Genomic DNA, 17484 nt, shown 5'->3' on the forward strand with positions numbered 1-17484 from the left:
GGACTTTTAATATGGTAATTTTTTTTATGGAAAATAAATTTATAATCTATTTAAATCAAACTTATAATAAAAAAATTATTAAACACATCAAATAATTATATTGTGGTTATTTTTTTAATTTTTATTTAAAATTTACATACTTACATACCCCTTCTATTGAATTGTAAAATGCCCCTAGCATCTCGGCACAATGAGAGAACCCTATTCATTTCTTTTAAAATGCGTGTGTAACGGTATTTTAACACTTTTTCAAACTCTAGGGTCTTTGTGATGCTATTCAAAAAATGTCGATAGTCTGAAAGAATTTCGATAGACTCAAATATAAATGAGGAATTTTTTATGGAGAGAATGAAGAAATTAAATTTGCAAAGATAAAAGTTTGAAAGGTACAACTTATCAACCTGTCAACCCAGAAGCAACCTTCAGGTTTGTATCGAGAATAGAGTCGGGCAAGAAACAACGTACGGCCATGAATTTAGATATGAAGTGTGGTTACAAAGCAATGGGCTTCAGCACGGTTATCATGACCAAATTCTTCATTTCATTGGTGGCGATGCTATACCCATCCCAGTATTTGTAGCCATGAAGGAGAGCTCTGGTGATGTCAAATGCATATTTCTTGGAAGAGATGGGAACATTGCTCTCTGGTTTAAGAAACTCCCAATTCAATTCTTTAATTAAGTCATTGACCATTGCATTAATGTGATTGACAGCATCTTCCTCTGTTAATCCAGGATTCTCTTTCATATAGCATGATATACACGAAGCTGCTTCTCCACGGGCATTCTCCGCCTGCATTCTCCATGCCAATTTCAGAGTAAAAAAATCAAGCACTAGTAAATTAAGCCAAAACTAGTAAAAAAATCAAGCACAAAATGCAATGCAAAAATTATTCCATTGGCATTGACATCGATATAGGTCGTACCTTGTAACCACGAGTGTCACTTTTCAATCGATGGGAAGTCAATTTCCTACAGGTTGTGGTGAGGAAGGGGAATGTCCAATGTGAGAGTGAGTTGCAATTGGATTATAGTATAACCAAAACTAACTTTTCCGTTCTTGCAGTACTCCTCGAATGTTGGCAGATAACCAGTGGAGATCCAGTCTGCTTCTTTCATAAATGAATCAATAAAGGCCTCCAACTGCAGATACACAAGCAAATAAAATTAAGTCATCACCAACTAGTCGAGTGAAATCTATGGGCAAAGCTGTTGGGAATTTCTGTTTATTTCAAACACAAAAAGAAATTTGCACACAGAGAACAACGCTCTGGTTTTATCCAGGATCTTTATTATATAAAACAATAATAAAAACTGTTACAGAATTGTCTTCCTCGACTCAGAGGGATTTACAACAGGAACTTCAGTTCCAGAAAATATATCTTCAGCACTGTTGTGCGTTGCAGAGAAGAAAGAGTTCTTCTTGCTAATATTCTCCACTCTCTGCTCTTGCATATTTTTTTATATATACAATGAACAACACAAAATATCTTTAACAATACGTGTTGCTTTTCCCTTACTTCTGTGAAATAAAAAAATAGTAAAATTTAAGATTTCACCTATATTTACCAACCCTAGTAAATATCATTAATTACGCAGCTCAAAATATCTTGCTGGAATTTAATGCATGGCTTATCACACCATCGCATCGCACGAAAAAAAGAGAATGTTCCACCGCCTCTCTAACCTTTAAATCATGCGATCTGCAATCTGCGATCAGATCGCATCGCGAAATCGCATCGCAGACAATCAAAGGACACGTTGAAGCCTGGCAAGAAAGGAAGTGCGATATGCGATCTGCGATCGCATCACAGAGGAAAAAATCTGCAAGTTGAAATTACCATTCCAACACTCCCCTTTAATTTTAACTGCTGGGTTTTTTCTGCATACCCAGGCATTTCGTGAAATGATCAAAACTTTTCTTTGTCAGTGGTTTTGTCAGGATGTCAGCTAGTTGTTCCTCTGTTCTGCAGTGCTACAAAACAATCTCACCATTGTTAACCAATTCACGTATGAAGTGAAATTTGGTGTCTATGTGCTTTGTCCTTTTATGAAAAACAAAATTTTTAGACAATGCTATTGCTGAGCTATTGTCACAGTAAATGGTTGTGCCCTTTTTCTGTTCGTGACACAAGTCTCTGAGAACTCTTCTCAGCCACACTGCTTGGCATGCTGCTGCTGTTGCTGCCACATATTCTGCCTCTGCTGTTGACAAAGCCACAACTGGTTGCTTCTTGGAAGCCCATGAGATGGCTCTCGATCCCATATGAAACACATATCCTGATGTGCTTTTCCTATCATCAACACTTCCAGCCCAATCACTGTCAGTGTAACCTGTCAACATGAAACTTTCAGAAGAGGAGTATAAAATACCAAACCCCTTCGTTCCATTCACATACCTTAGAATCCTCTTGGCTGCCTGCCAATGAGTCTCTTTCGGTCTTTCCATAAATCTGGAGATTAAACTCACAGCGTGCATAATGTCCGGCCTAGTTGCAGTCAAGTACATAAGGCTGCCAACTATGCTCTTGTACAATTTTGGATCAAAATATTTGCTGTTGTCTTCTTTGGTCAACTTCAACCCCATTACAGTTGGAGTCACAGCTGCTTTGCTGTTCTGCATATTAAATCTCTTTAACACTACTTCTACATATTTATCTTGAGAAATGAAAACGCCATTTTCACTTTGGTTTACTTCAATTCCAAGAAAATATCTTAAGAAGCCCAAGTCAGTCATTTCAAATTCACTTTTCATGACTGCTTTAAAATCAGCAATGAGAGAAGCATCATTGCTTGTAAAAATCAAATCATCTACATATAGAACAACGATAAGAATCTTACCGTCATTCTCCTTTATGTAGAGTGTGGGTTCACCATCACACTTGTCAAACCCGTTCTCAATCAGATAAGCATCTATTCTGCTGTACCATTCTCTTGGAGCTTGCTTCAGCCCATAAAGAGCCTTCTTCAGTTTACAAACTTTATGCTCTTGGCCTTCAACTTCATAGCCCGGAGGTTGATCAACATAAACCTCTTCTTTCAACACTCCATTCAGGAATGCAGATTTAACATCCATCTGATAAATCTTCCACCTGTGTTGTGCCGCAATAGACAACACTGTTCTGACTGTTTCCATCCTTGCTACTGGTGCAAAGGTTTCATCATAGTCTTTGCCTTGTTGCTGCTTGTAGCCTTTCACAACAAGTCTTGTTTTGTGCATGTCAATCTTGCCTTCAGCATTGCTTTTGGTCTTGTAGACCCACTTAACTCCAATGGCATCTTTGCCTACAGGGAGGTCCACTAACTCCCATGTTTTACTCTTCTTAATTGCACCAATTTCTTCATTCATTGCTTCAATCCATTTATCTTCATTTACAGCATCTTCAAAATGGACTGGGTCATCAACATGACAATATAAAGCGAATAATGAATTCAGACCGGTATTGTTACTTACCTCTCCTTGTTCATAAATCTCATTCAGATTTCTGAATCTTGGTCTTCTTGGTGTACTTGGAGTTCCATCCGAACTTGAGGGTATTTCTGATCCCTGTGGTGTGCTTGGAGAAGCACTTCCTTGACTTCTTGAGGCTGTTCGAATTCCAGATTGTGGTGTGGTTTGTTGTACTTGTTGTGGTGGAGGAGGAGCCACCAAAGAAGGATTATTTGCTGCTGTCCCTTCCTCTTCTTCTTCGTGAGACACAATTGTCTTCACATTCACTGTCTTCTCTAAGCTTCCATCCCAAGCTTCATCCTCAATGAACTGCACATCTCTGCTTACTATCAATTTCTTGGTGGATGGATTATAGAGTTTGTATGCTTTTGACTCATCACAATAGCCAACAAAGACACACTTCTCCCCTTTACTATCAAGCTTTTTCCTTAGCTGATCTGGTACATGTGCATAGGCCACACAACCGAATACTCTCATGTGAGTGACAGTTTGCTTTTGACCACTCCATGCTTCTTCTGGTATTCTGTTCATGACAGCTTTAGTTGGGCATCTATTCAAGATGTAAACTGCGCAAGTAACAGCTTCTGCCCAATACTCATGCGGCAAGTGTTTTGCCTTCAACATACTTCTGACCATGTCAAGAATGGTCCTATTCTTTCTTTCAGCAACTCCGTTTTGCTGAGGTGTATACCTTGCGGTGAACTCCTTTCGCATGCCATTCTCTCTGCAAAAACGCAGAAAGTCTTGGGAGATGTACTCTCCTCCTCTATCTGTTCTAAGCACTTTGATGTAATGCCCACACTGTTTTTCAACAAGAGTTTTGAAGTGGCAGAATTTCTCAAACACTTCACTCTTCTGTTTTAGCATATACACCCATGTCTTTCTGGTGTAATCATCAATGGAAGTTAAAACATATTTATTTCCGGCAAATGATGGTGTTTGCATCGGTCCACACACATCAGAGTGAACAATTTCCAATGGTGCTTTTTCCCTTATACTCTTTCCTGCTGGAAAGCTTTCTTTGTGTTGCTTGCCCAAGATGCAGCCTTCACAAAGGCTGTCTGGTTTCTCGATCAATGGTAATCCCTTTACCATTCCCTTTCTGTGCAACAGATTCAGGCCTCCGAAATTGAGATGTCCAAATCTCAAATGCCACAACCAATTCACATCTTTCAGTTGTTCCTGAAAGACTTCTTGTGTTACAGCCGCAATAGTTCTGCCTTCCTTCAAATCTACCCTGAGTTTGAGAGGAAACATTCTATTGCTGGTCATCTGCACCTGTGCAATGATCTTCTTACTTGGAGGTATGTCTCTGATTGTACACAAATCATCTTTGAAGAACACATTGTAACCTTTGTTAATGAGCTTTCCAATGCTCAAAAGATTACATTTCAGACCAGGTACATAGTATACCTCTGGCACAATCATCTGTTCTCCATTTTTTGCTTGGATACTGACTTTACCCTTACCCTTGACAGATATCGTATCATCAGTCCCTGTTGTTACCTCAGATTTCACATTTTCATCCAGATTGGCAAACATTGCAATATTTCCAGTCATGTGATTACTACAACCTGAGTCTAAGAACCAAAGATCTTCTTGTTTGTCTTGTGCTATGTTACATGTTAACAACACATTCTTTGGGTTCTTATCTTCTTCATTTGCAAAATTAGCATTTTTCCTATTATTCATGTCACTTTGCTTTTTCCTACATTCATTGGCATAGTGCCCATATTTCTTACAATAATGACATTGGACTTGGGATTTGTCATACCTTTGTCCATGAGCTTGCTGTTTGCTTGAACCTTCATCTTGGTTCTGATTGCAGCTCCTTCCGCTTGTGCTTGCAGGATAATTTCTACCTCTGTTTTGGCTTCTTCCACGACCTCTGTTATTTGCTCTGCCTCGACCTCTTCCTTGGCCAAAAGACATCTGAGTTTTGAATGCTTGCTCAAAAGAGGAATTTGTTCCTCTACTCAGTCTATGTTCATGAGACAACAGAAAAGCACTTAGCTCATCTACCGTGAACTGTGAAAGATCTTTTGTTTCTTCTATTGCTACCACAATAGATTCAAACCTTGAGGGTAAACATCTCAAGATTTTCTCTACAATCCTTCTTTCTTCAAGAATCTCACCATGAGACCTTATATGGGTTATCAAGCCAATAACCTGAGTGAAGAATGAATCTATTGTTTCAGATTCCTTCATGCTGAGATTTTCAAAGTCTCTCCTCAACATCTGCAACTTTGCAGTCTTCACCTTCTCCATGCCTTAATAGGCAGTTTTGAGAATATCCCATGCCTCCTTGGATTTTGTTGCTGCTGCAATCCGCGGAAAAACACTTTCATGTACTGATTGGAAGAGGAAAAAGAGGGCTTTGGCATCCTTCTTCTTGTCGCTCTTCAACTGGTCTCTTTCTGCTGCTGTCAAAGCAGCCAACGCTGTTGCATTTGCAGGTTCAGCATAGCCAGTTTCAACCAGCTCCCATATTCCTTGAGAAGCAAACAATGCTTTCATGGTTATGGAACAATAACTATAATTTTTCTCATTAAACTGTGGCAGTTGGGGATTTGTCAAACCAGTTCCAGCATCTGCCATCTTAACTTGTGAAAAATAAAGAAGAGATACTGACCCAAAAGAAAAACAAGCAAAAACTTTCTCTGCCGGAGAAAATCTGCTCAGTAAGCTTCTTACAGCTCCTACAGTGAAAAAACCACCTTTGTTTTTTTATTCACTGAGTGCCTAGACTAGTTCTGATACCATGTTGGGAATTTCTGTTTATTTCAAACACAAAAAGAAATTTGCACACAGAGAAAAACGCTCTAGTTTTATCCAGGATCTTTATTATATAAAACAATAATAAAAACTGTTACAGAATTGTCTTCCTCGACTCAGAGGGATTTACAACAGGAACTTCAGTTCCAGAAAATATATCTTCAGCACTGCTGTGCGTTGCAGAGAAGAAAGAGTTCTTCTTGCTAATATTCTCCACTCTCTGCTCTTGCATATTTTTTTTATATATACAATGAACAACACAAAATATCTTTAACAATACGTGTTGCTTTTCCCTTACTTTCGTGAAATAAAAAAATAGTAAAATTTAAGATTTCACCTATATTTACCAACCCTAGTAAATATCATTAATTACGCAGCTCAAAATATCTTGCTGGAATTTAATGCATGGCTTATCACACCATCGCATCGCACGAAAAAAAGAGAATGTTCCACCGCCTCTCTAACCGTTAAATCATGCGATCTGCGATCTGCGATCAGATCGCATTTCGAAATCGCATCGCAGACAATCAAAGGACACGTTGAAGTTTGGCAAGAAAGGAAGTGCGATATGCGATCTGCGATCGCATCGCAGAGGAAAAAATCTGCAAGTTGAAATTACCATTCCAACAAAAGCAATCTTGCCAAAGAAAAATATTTGTTTTCACAAATATAACTATGAATCATTATTGTTCATACAGCCTATCGAGCATAGTTGATTGTGTCATGGCCTTGGGATTTCTCTCCCTGTTGCACCATTTCAAGTACGGTTTTGTAAAGCACCATGTACACTCCTTTCATATATTGTGGAAGCCACTCTGTAGCGGATGGATCCCTGTTGAAATCGTAATTTCAACACAGCGGCAACATCGCCAGAAACAGTTCAGCATACACGCCTGGAACTTCTCGGACCAGCTTTCCGGTGAAGGAATAATCTGGCAAACGAACCTGATGGAATATGGTGGCGCCACGTGTTTCTCACCTGACATCAGCCAACGTAATCTTCTCGGGTGCTAAAGTCCTGCAGCAAACTGGCTTCCGATATTCACCACCGCCGTCCGATCAGCCTGATCGTCCTCCGTCGTTCATCAATGAAGCTGCACACCTGCATACGACCAACGTCAATTCAAGGTTTGCGTGGAGTGTTAGGATTCCCGCTGACCGCCGTAAAAGGAAATTAAATGGAATTTATTATCGTTCGTAAGTTTTGGAAGAGCATTAAAATTCAACTACACGGAGGTATGGGTATACATTACATGTGTCATATCTTTTTAAAGAAGCGTTGACCATTATGAAAAGAAGATATCAAATGAAACTTGTAATGTGTAGTTGGTGTGTCGTTGCACATGGAGATATGTAAGAACGCAGCAGCGAAAGACCGGTGAGCTTGTGTGCATAAATTTTGCTATGCATTGACCATTTTTGTATGAGAGCTTGGGGAGCGAAAAAAAATGAGAGTGCGTAAAAATAGTTTTTGCTGCAGCAGAAAAAAGGTGTGTTGACTTGCAAGAAAACTATGGTGATGCACAGCAGTGCATAAAAATAAAAAAAATGAGAACAGGGGAGCGCACATGAAGCAGGTGAAGACATTGCACAGTAGTGCATAGATTTATTAATGAATTGGATTTGCATTGAAATGCAGGACAAAAGAATGCACAATTTTTTTTAATGGTGAATGTAATGAAATTTTTACTGAGTATGTGTAAAAATAGCTTTACACCAGTAAAGTAAAAAAGGGGTTTTACAGCAGTAAACCCAACACAGTGAACTCTCAGGTGGAGAGAAAAGACAGAGTTTTTGTTTTTGATGGGTGAATGTAAGTTTTGGTAAATCCCTCTCAGCAAAGAGGATGAAGTTTGTATCAGGCTTTATATTTTAAGCAATAGAAATATTTTTATGGCTGTGTAATAGACTGTTGAGTCATTTTGTTTTTAAGAGGTTCCTGTGCAAAGATCCTGGAACAAAGGAAACAGAGCATTCCTCTGTGGTGTTAATGTTTGTTTGGTTTTGGTATTTTCCCATTGAAAAATACCCAACAGTGGTATCAGAGCTAGTCCAGGCTCTTTGAAGACTCAAAGAAGCTGAAGGAAGGTGTGGTTGCAGCAGTCAAACTTCTCCAACAGTGTGAAGACTCAGCCAAAAGAGTTAAGGTATTTTTCAAAGCTTTCCTTTCTGTTACTGTTAAAGGAACAGTCAGTGATTTAAAAGAAAACACAGTCAAGTATTTAAAGCCTAGATAAGAATGGCAAGGTCAAAGAAGAAAGCCTCCAAGCCTGCTAAAAATGTGTCTCCCTCCTCTACTAAACTAGAAGGCAATCCATTTGAATACATTTTATTTGAAACCCCAAAGTTTGATGGAAACTTTGATGTATGGGAAATAATGATGAGGGCTTTCCTAATGTCTGAAGGGATTGAAGTCTGGGAGTCAGTGATTGATGACAGTAAGATGGATAAAGAATCCATGGAGTACGATGCACAAGCAGCAAAGACTATCTTGGATGGACTGCCTGATTCTATAAAGAAGAATCTAGGGAAATATTCATCAGCAAAGGATATTTGGGATAGACTGCATGACCTTCATGCAAAGGGAGCACTGACCATGACAATGAGTCAAGAAGAACCCATCATAGAAGCTGAGAATGAAAAGCTTGACCTCATCAAGCTTCAAGTAAAAGAAAGGGATGAAGAGCTTACCAAGCTTAAGAAGGAGCTTGACCAATGCAAGAAGAAACATCATGAAGAAGTCATATCCATGACAAATCAGCAGAACAAAGCAAAGAAGCAGGCAGATGCCTTGACAAGTCAACTTGATCAAAGACACAAGAAAATGAATAAGCTTGTGGAAGAGATTGGACAGTACAAGGTAGAGGTCTCCTCCCTTAAGTCCGAACTACAAGAAGCCAGGAAGCAGGCACAAGGCGCTGAAAAGAAAATGAAGAGCAGTCAAGCAAAAGATGAAGAAATCTCCATAATGAAGACATATATTATCTCCTTCAAAATAGTAGCAGCTGAAGCTACTCGTAGCAAGGAAGAAACTGAGGGACAACTAGAAAATAAAAACAATGTATGTGAACAGTTGGAAGAAGAAATTGTCCTCCTCAGGAAGAAGGTTGAAGGGATGAACAAAATAATGAAAAGCTCTCAAGCACTGGATGACATGCTCAGCTATCACAGATCTCCATCTGATAAATCAGGACTTGGGTATGTAGCTGAACCCTCAAACAAGGATGAGGATGCTTTAAGCAAAGGAGATGTGAAGAAGCCAGAAAGAAGTTGTGAAGCCCCTAGTTCCAGCAAAGGCAAGGAGAAAAATGAAGGCTGCAATAGAAGAAATCCTGCTCCAAGCAGAAAACCAGCTCCAAGAAGAAATGTAGCTGATGTCAAAGAGGCAAGAGGCAATGGTGATCATCAAAGGATCTCAAGGCAGCAAGGCTTCAGAAGTACATCAAGAAATCCTCCATCTCCCAGGTACCAAAGTTCATTTTATGGTTATTGTTATGCTTGCTCAAACTTTGGTCATATGGCAAAAGACTGTAGAGCCTTTCATAAAGATAGAAGTTGTGGTCTTCGACAACCTCCAAGAAACAATTTTAGAAGAAATCATGAAATGTTATTCATGAACAATGTTGAATGTTTCAAGTGTCATAACATTGGGCATATGGCACGAGACTGTAACTTAACATGGGCTCCTATGCAAGCTAGACCCATGCAAAAGAAGAAAGTTACACAAGTATGGAGAAGGAAGGAAAGGCAATCTGAAAACCCCTTGAACTCCCCAGTGGATCTAAATTTATTTTGAGAAGAGTCTGCCAAAAGAAGACAAGCATACACTAAAGGGGAGCTTGAATTTTTTTTGTTTGCTGAACTGTATTAACAGTCATTTGTTGATGGAGGATGTATTGCAGCGCAGCAGTTGCAAATGAAATCTTTGTTAATCCCTCTAAAAGGTAATATGCAGCAGTGATGAAATCAGCAATGTTTTTGCTTTGTGTTTATGCAATATGCACAGAAATGCATAAAGAAGAAAAGATGGCAGCGCTGAAATGTAAAGAGCAGCAGCGAGATAAGAGAAAAATGCAAAGCATGGAAACCCTCACAGCAGTGGGAAGACAAAATACAAAACAGCAGTTTGGAATTTTTTTTTGGAGCACATGGATTAGAATGAACAACAGTTTAAATTTTTTTGTGGTGCACATGCATTGAAATGCATAGCAATGGAATGTAGTTTTCCTTTTATGTAAAGTGAGAGAATATACTCACAGCAGAGTGAGTATAATACACAACAGATGGAAATGTTTTGTATTGGGAATGAAAATGCAAAGCAGTGAGAAGAAAATGAGAAGAAGGCAAAACACAGCAGAGCGTAAATGCCCAGTGGCTGAGAATGCAATGAAATTTTTCACACAGCAGTGAAAAATGTAATGTTTTTTGTATGCAATGCAACATGCAAAGAAATGCATAAAGAAAAACAGGGACAACAGATTTTTAATGCACATGGGTGAATGATAATGTGTGGCAGCAGAAAAATGAAAGGAATTGCACAGCAGTGCATTGTGTAATTAAAAAAAATGAAACTGAAGATTGTGTGAAGCAAGGGTGTAAAAAGTAACAGCCCGTGTTATTTTTGTGTGGAGAATGAAGTGCCAAGAGTATGGGCACAGCAGTATGATGAAACAAAAGGCAGCGACAGTGCAAATTGCAGAGGCAACGCAGCAGCAAATAAAAACCCAGGGATGACAGTCTATGGTTATGGGTATGGACAGCAGTGAATATGAAAAATGCAACAGCAAGAAGTGATGGACAGCAACATGATGGCAAGAAGGAGAAGCACACAGAAATGCAAATGTGAAAAATGCAGCAGCAAGAAGTTTTGAACAGCAGCACATGCAAAAGAAATTTTCCTTACAGTAGTAAAGGTAAATGTAATGAATTTGTTGTTCATTGAATTAAAATGCAATAAATGCAACAACAGTGAGTGTAAGAAATGTTTACACACAACAGTGTAAATTTGTAAATTGGGACAGTGTAATTGTTCCAGAAAAGACAAAGTATTTTGTCTTTGAAAAGTGCAGAAGTAGTGCAAGTGTAGACACAGCAGTGTGGGGTAGACACAGTAAAGAAGATGGCACAACAGTGCAGCAGAGAATATGCAGCAGCATAAAAAAACATTGTAATGAGTTTGCACACACAGCAGTGCAATGATTGTTTGTTTTGGAACTGCATTTGAAGCAGTCATTTGGTGAAACCCTCTGTTAAAGAGGAAGGTGCTTTTCAGCACAGTGTCATGGTAAATCCCTCTATCAAGAGGATGATGCTTTTCAGCATAGTCACAGGTGAATCCCTCTGTCAAGAGGAAGGTGCTCTTCAGCACATCGTTATGGTGAATCCCTCTGTCATGAGGAAGGTGCTCTTAAGCACAGTTTCAGGTTAATCCCTCTATTAAGAGGAAGACAACTTTGTTTGTTTATGAACTGCATCAGAAGCAGTTGGTGAATCCCTCTATGTGAGGAAGATATCTTTGTAACAACAGTACTAAGGAATCCCTCTACGAGAGGAAGTGTTTGGGTAAGATTGAATGCCCAGCAGTTGAAATTAAAGGGGAGTGTTGAAATCGTAATTTCAACGCAGCGGCAACATCGCCAGAAACAGTTCAGCATACACGCCTGGAACTTCTCGGACCAGCTTTCCGGCGAAGGAATAATCCGGCAAACGAACCCAATGGAATATGGTGGCGCCACGTGTTTCTCACCTGACATCAGCCAACGTAATCTTCTCGGGTGCTAAAGTCCTGCAGCAAACTGGCTTCCGATATTCACCACCGCCGTCCGATCAGCCTGATCGTCCTTCGTCGTTCATCAATGAAGCTGCACACCTGCATACGACCAACGTCAATTCAAGGTTTGCGTGGAGTGTTAGGATTCCCGCTGACCGCCGTAAAAGGAAATTAAATGGAATTTATTATCGTTCGTAGGTTTTGGAAGAGCATTAAAATTCAACTACACGGAGGTATGGGTATACATTACATGTGTCATATCTTTTTAAAGAAGCGTTGACCATTATGAAAAGAAGATATCAAATGAAACTTGTAATGTGTAGTTGGTGTGTCGTTGCACATGGAGATATGTAAGAACGCAGCAGCGAAAGACCAGTGAGCTTGTGTGCATAAATTTTGCTATGCATTGACCATTTTTGTATGAGAGCTTGGGGAGCGAAAAAATGAGAGTGCGTAAAAATAGTTTTTGCTGCAGCAGAAAAAAAGGTGTGTTGACTTGCAAGAAAACTATGGTGATGCACAACAGTGCATAAAAAAATAAAAAAAAGGAGAACAGGGGAGCGCACATGAAGCAGGTGAAAACATTGCACAGTAGTGCATAGATTTATTAATGAATTGGATTTGCATTGAAATGCAGGAGAAAAGAATGCACAGTTTTTTTTAATGGTGAATGTAATGAAATTTTTACTGAGTATGTGTAAAAATAGCTTTACACCAGTAAAGTAAAAAAGGGGTTTTACAGCCGTAAACCCAGCACAGTGAACTCTCAGGTGGAGAGAAAAGACAGAGTTTTTGTTTTTGATGGGTGAATGTAAGTTTTGGTAAATCCCTCTCAGCAAAGAGGATGAAGTTTGTATCAGGCTTTATATTTTAAGCAATAGAAATATTTTTATGGCTGTGTAATAGACTGTTGAGTCATTTTGTTTTTAAGAGGTTCCTGTGCAAAGATCCTGGAACAAAGGAAACAGAGCATTCCTGTGTGGTGTTAATGTTTGTTTGGTTTTGGTATTTTCCCATTGAAAAATACCCAACAATCCCATCTGAGCACATGCAATTATAACCACAAATTTCGGTCAAGTCGGTTCTTTGATGCAGAGGCATTACAGAAACAAGAAAATATTCTTTGATGCAGAGGCATTACAAGAAACAAGAAACAGGTAGCACCTCTTAACTGCCCCTGTGAAAATTTGGAGTTCGTCCATCGTTCCAAAAGTGTCGTAGATATCGTCGAGAACCGTGACAAGATGACACATTTTGGCAAAGATGAGTCAGTATGCAGAATGTTTAGGATCAATCACAAAGCAAGATGCCAAAGTGTAGAATTCCACGTGACGATGCCGAGCAAAAGTCAATTGAGAGAAACCCGAATCCTCCCACCATCTATCCACAAATTCATAGAATATAGGAAATCATTAGACTCTTCACATCCCAAATTTGCATGAGAAGAAAATATAATCCAATAGAAAGCTCTTCACCTGGAGATATATTTTAACTCCCTCAGTTGTATTAAGTGAAATATATTAAACTCCAATTTTGCAAGTTCTAAAAGTTTCTCCGCGTCAATAAATGCCGTCGTGAAAAAATAAAATCCAACTGATGATAACTGAAATACTATCGGGAAACTGAAATATCCAAAACAGATTTGATTGTTTGGAAAATAGAAGGCCAAATAATAATATCCCACTTATCTAACGAAATCACACTATCGAATTGTTCAAAAAATTAATTATAGGCATATGAGATAACCAAAATCAGTTGCCCGGCTGCAACCAGATAAATTATTGAAGTGCCCTCAACGGGAAAATTTATTAAGTAAAACATGACAAAGATCAGATATTTTTAGGAAATAAGAATAATAGAGACATTATTTTTAAATTTAAAAATAAGTTGTAGAGTAATAAAGAGTCAGAGGGGAAAAGAAAGTTAAGGTATTATAAAGAGTTAATCAATTCTATGTTTGCTAATCAGAATTACTTTTCTGTATTAACTAGTTCCAAGAAGCTAATGAATATTGCAAGGATCATAACTAATTTTCATGAGTTCAGGAGTGAAACTAGACTTTGGTCTATTTCTAAGATTTCTTGGGACTAAAGAATATGTCTCTTTTGCATACTAAGAAAGTCAAGATGAAAACACACTCTCTTGGATTGTCGCCCTTACTCACATTTGTTCTTATTTCCATAACATTTACCCCATTACCAATTTCAGAATCACTAACTTCAAAATGCTTCTTTCCTTTTATCACAGAAATAAAACCTTAAATAATCACAACTAGCTACTTTTTTCTTAATAATATAATATTATTAATAAAATAATAACAATTTTATAATATTTTATTATTTATTCAAATATACATTTTAATTCATAATATTTTATTATATTTATTAAAAAATTATTTTGATTTTTAAAATTAAAAAACATTCTTTTATTTACAAAAGAATAAATTTATTATTTATAAAATAATAAATTTTCTTCGTAGAATTTAACATATGGAAATAAATGGTCGCTAAAATAAATGGCCTACTCATTATACTTATGATTGGCCTGTGAAAAGACGTCGATGTAATTCCTTGCTTCCAATCGTGGGAGATTTGTGTGCCAACCATATTCCATAACGTATTCTATCTGCAGCTACAAACAAAATTCAAATTATTATAGAAACCTTCAAGACACTGATATAACGACTAGCAGAAACTATCATTTCACTATTTTTGGAAACTCCTTATAAAAAAATTTCAAAATTTGGATCAACCAGAAATTTGCTGTGAAATTTTGTTTATCTGTTTGAAGGGCTCCTTGTCAAACTCCGTGCCTCACCTCTCGTGAAAGACTTGATATCGGAATCTTTTGCAGAGATTCTTTCAAATATCTTCTACAGAAGGCTTCGGTGTCTTCCATAACTTTCTCATTGGGAAAGGCCCGAAATAAATTGAGAATACTTCTCATCTCTCCTTCTGTTTGCATGGAAGAATTGGCAAACTGCCCCTTCTCGTCTTTAAATTGTTCCAATACACCTGATATTAATGCATAATGTATTATCAAATCTGCTGCAATCATAAAATAAATTAAACGAGTGATTTCTTAATAAAATGTGGATCTTCCTACTTGAAGACACCGGGTACCCGTGTAGTCGAAGAGTTCGAAACCCCAGTGCAGTTGAGTTGAGATCGGTAACACCACTTTCTCTGCCACATCCTATGCCTTTCTCGCTCCAGTAACTGTACGTGAAATTAATTTAATAATTTCTCCTATTAATAATCCCATGTGTATGCCATTATATATAAAGCAGAAATATATAATGATGATAAGGCTGCGATAACTGACCTGTGAACATAATCCAGCGCTGATTTTATCTCCATTTTGAAATGCCTGTCGATTCCCAAACGTTCGATGCTGTCGACCATGGAAAGGCGTGAAAGCAGATCATTGAGGGGAGTGATTGATACCCCATCTTCAATTTCAGTAAACATCTCTTTCACTTCCTTAATAAGTCTCTCTGCACGTTCACGGTATGAAGGCGCCTGGCCCATATACATTCAACACAGTAAGTATATAAGGTAAAAAGTATTCATGGAGCAGCAATATCAAGCAATTAATCAAAATGTTTGAGATATTTTCAAAATATGTAATTCTGATAAAGATATTTTTATCATTATTTTTCTATTCAAACATTTTCAAAATTAAAAAATTGTGCTTAAGTAAATTTTCATATTAAACTATAAAATCTACTTCGACCCAATTTCCTCACCTAATTATTAAACCACATCCATAAAACTCGGTAAGAGCTAATGAGCCTGCCATAGGGCTGCTCAGCTGCAAATTTGTTCGCCATATAACACGAGATGGAGACGGAGTGTTTGTTAGATATGACTAACGAACTTACAGCAGACATTTAATGTCCTATGACAAGCTCGTTAGCCCTTCCTGTAAAACTCTATCATTCAAATAAAAATACCCTATCATTCGCCTATCATTTAATTAGCCCATCATTATCCTCATAAGCCGTCGACAGAGACTGTATGAACTCATCGTCCCAGAGGTTGGAATGATGATACGCTATGCGTCTCTTTACACCATCATCCGATACAGGGGCTGTCGAACACATGGTAATGGAGGGTGTCACAGGTTTCCGTCGCGTGCGTACACCAAGAGTTGGGATTGTTGTAGGGGGAGAGTTAATGTGATGAGTAAAACTGATCAACGATTTGTGAAGGCGCGATTTGGAAGCCAAGGGCGCGACAGAAAGTAGAGCCATTGGAATGAACGAACTGGAAGTTCAAATGATAGGTTAAATTTGGTATATGGAGCAATTCGAATGAACATACTAAAATTTATAGGGTACAACTCCACCTTACTAATCATGTATTTATCTAATTCCCTAAATTTATTTAATTGCAGTTTCCAGAATATCTAAAATTCTGACCAAAAGAAAAGACGTTAAACAATTACTCTCTGCAATACCCCACCAAATGCTGCTCTGTATCAGGAAAAGTTCTGTTCCATCTTTAGCGCACTCAAAGGGTCCCTGTATCACCGATTTACATCCTTTCGGATTTGAAAGAACTGTTTTCATTCCATCATTTATGGTGGGGAAGTATTTCCGACCATGCGAATCCAATGTACGTCTGTGTTTTTTATTTGTTTTTTTTTTGAAGTATTCTAATGGAGAGCTTATTTTTCCGACCATGGGAATCCAATATACGTATATGATTTTTTTTTTTTATTTTTTTTTTTATCGTTAAGTATTTTCTGGATAGCTTAATTGAAGATTGTTTTATTATAAAAATCGATGATCGTCAATTATAGCCAATTATGTTTGTATATCTTGGGGTTATAATGTTGCATTTGGTTTAATGTTGTTCCATATGGTTTTTAATATTATTGGAACATGGTTAATTATTTGTTTTCCTTTAAAATATCAATCACGCTTAGTCGCGGTCCATCATTGTCAATGAAGGTCAACTTGGCCACCCCTGCTGTGTGAAATCAATCATGGTCAATCATGCTCTAACGTTGCATGGTGGCAAAGATATGGTAAATCAACTTTGCTCAACGATGGCCCAACGTCATCTTGTGAAAAAAATGTGTCGATATGATAATCAATAATGCTCAAACAAACATTATCAACAATCGATGTATGTTGCATTGACAACGATTGTCTCAATATGTAAATCAACCACCTGCATGCATGGTTAACCATGTTTATTTTAAGGTTAATAATATTTATCTTTGGGTATTTACAAATTGGGTTTATAATGTTCATCCCTTGAGTTTAATATTATTGCCTTGGGTACATAATCCCTTGGGGTTATAGTATTAATCCCTCTGGTTTATTATTTTGTTGCCTTTGTAGTATCAATCCCTTGGGTTTATTATTCAAAGGGTTAACCAAGATTGACCATGGTTGACCATCTTTGGTTTCACATAATATGGGTGACCATGGTTGTCAATGGTAGCCCATCTTTGACCATGATTGAGCATGGGCAGCG

General features: G+C 37.9%; 1 pseudogene; it reads right to left on the reverse strand.

The window, feature by feature from the left end:
• Positions 1-492: 492 nt before the first annotated feature.
• On the reverse strand, positions 493-16250 carry LOC149171491 (alpha terpineol synthase, chloroplastic-like; annotated as a pseudogene).
• Positions 16251-17484: the final 1234 nt, after the last annotated feature.

Source organism: Pinus tabuliformis, chromosome 4_2 (genome assembly GCF_031772625.1).
Source record: "Pinus tabuliformis cultivar Carrire ecotype Pingquan chromosome 4_2, CPIR1, whole genome shotgun sequence".
Classification (NCBI taxonomy): domain Eukaryota; kingdom Viridiplantae; phylum Streptophyta; class Pinopsida; order Pinales; family Pinaceae; genus Pinus; species Pinus tabuliformis.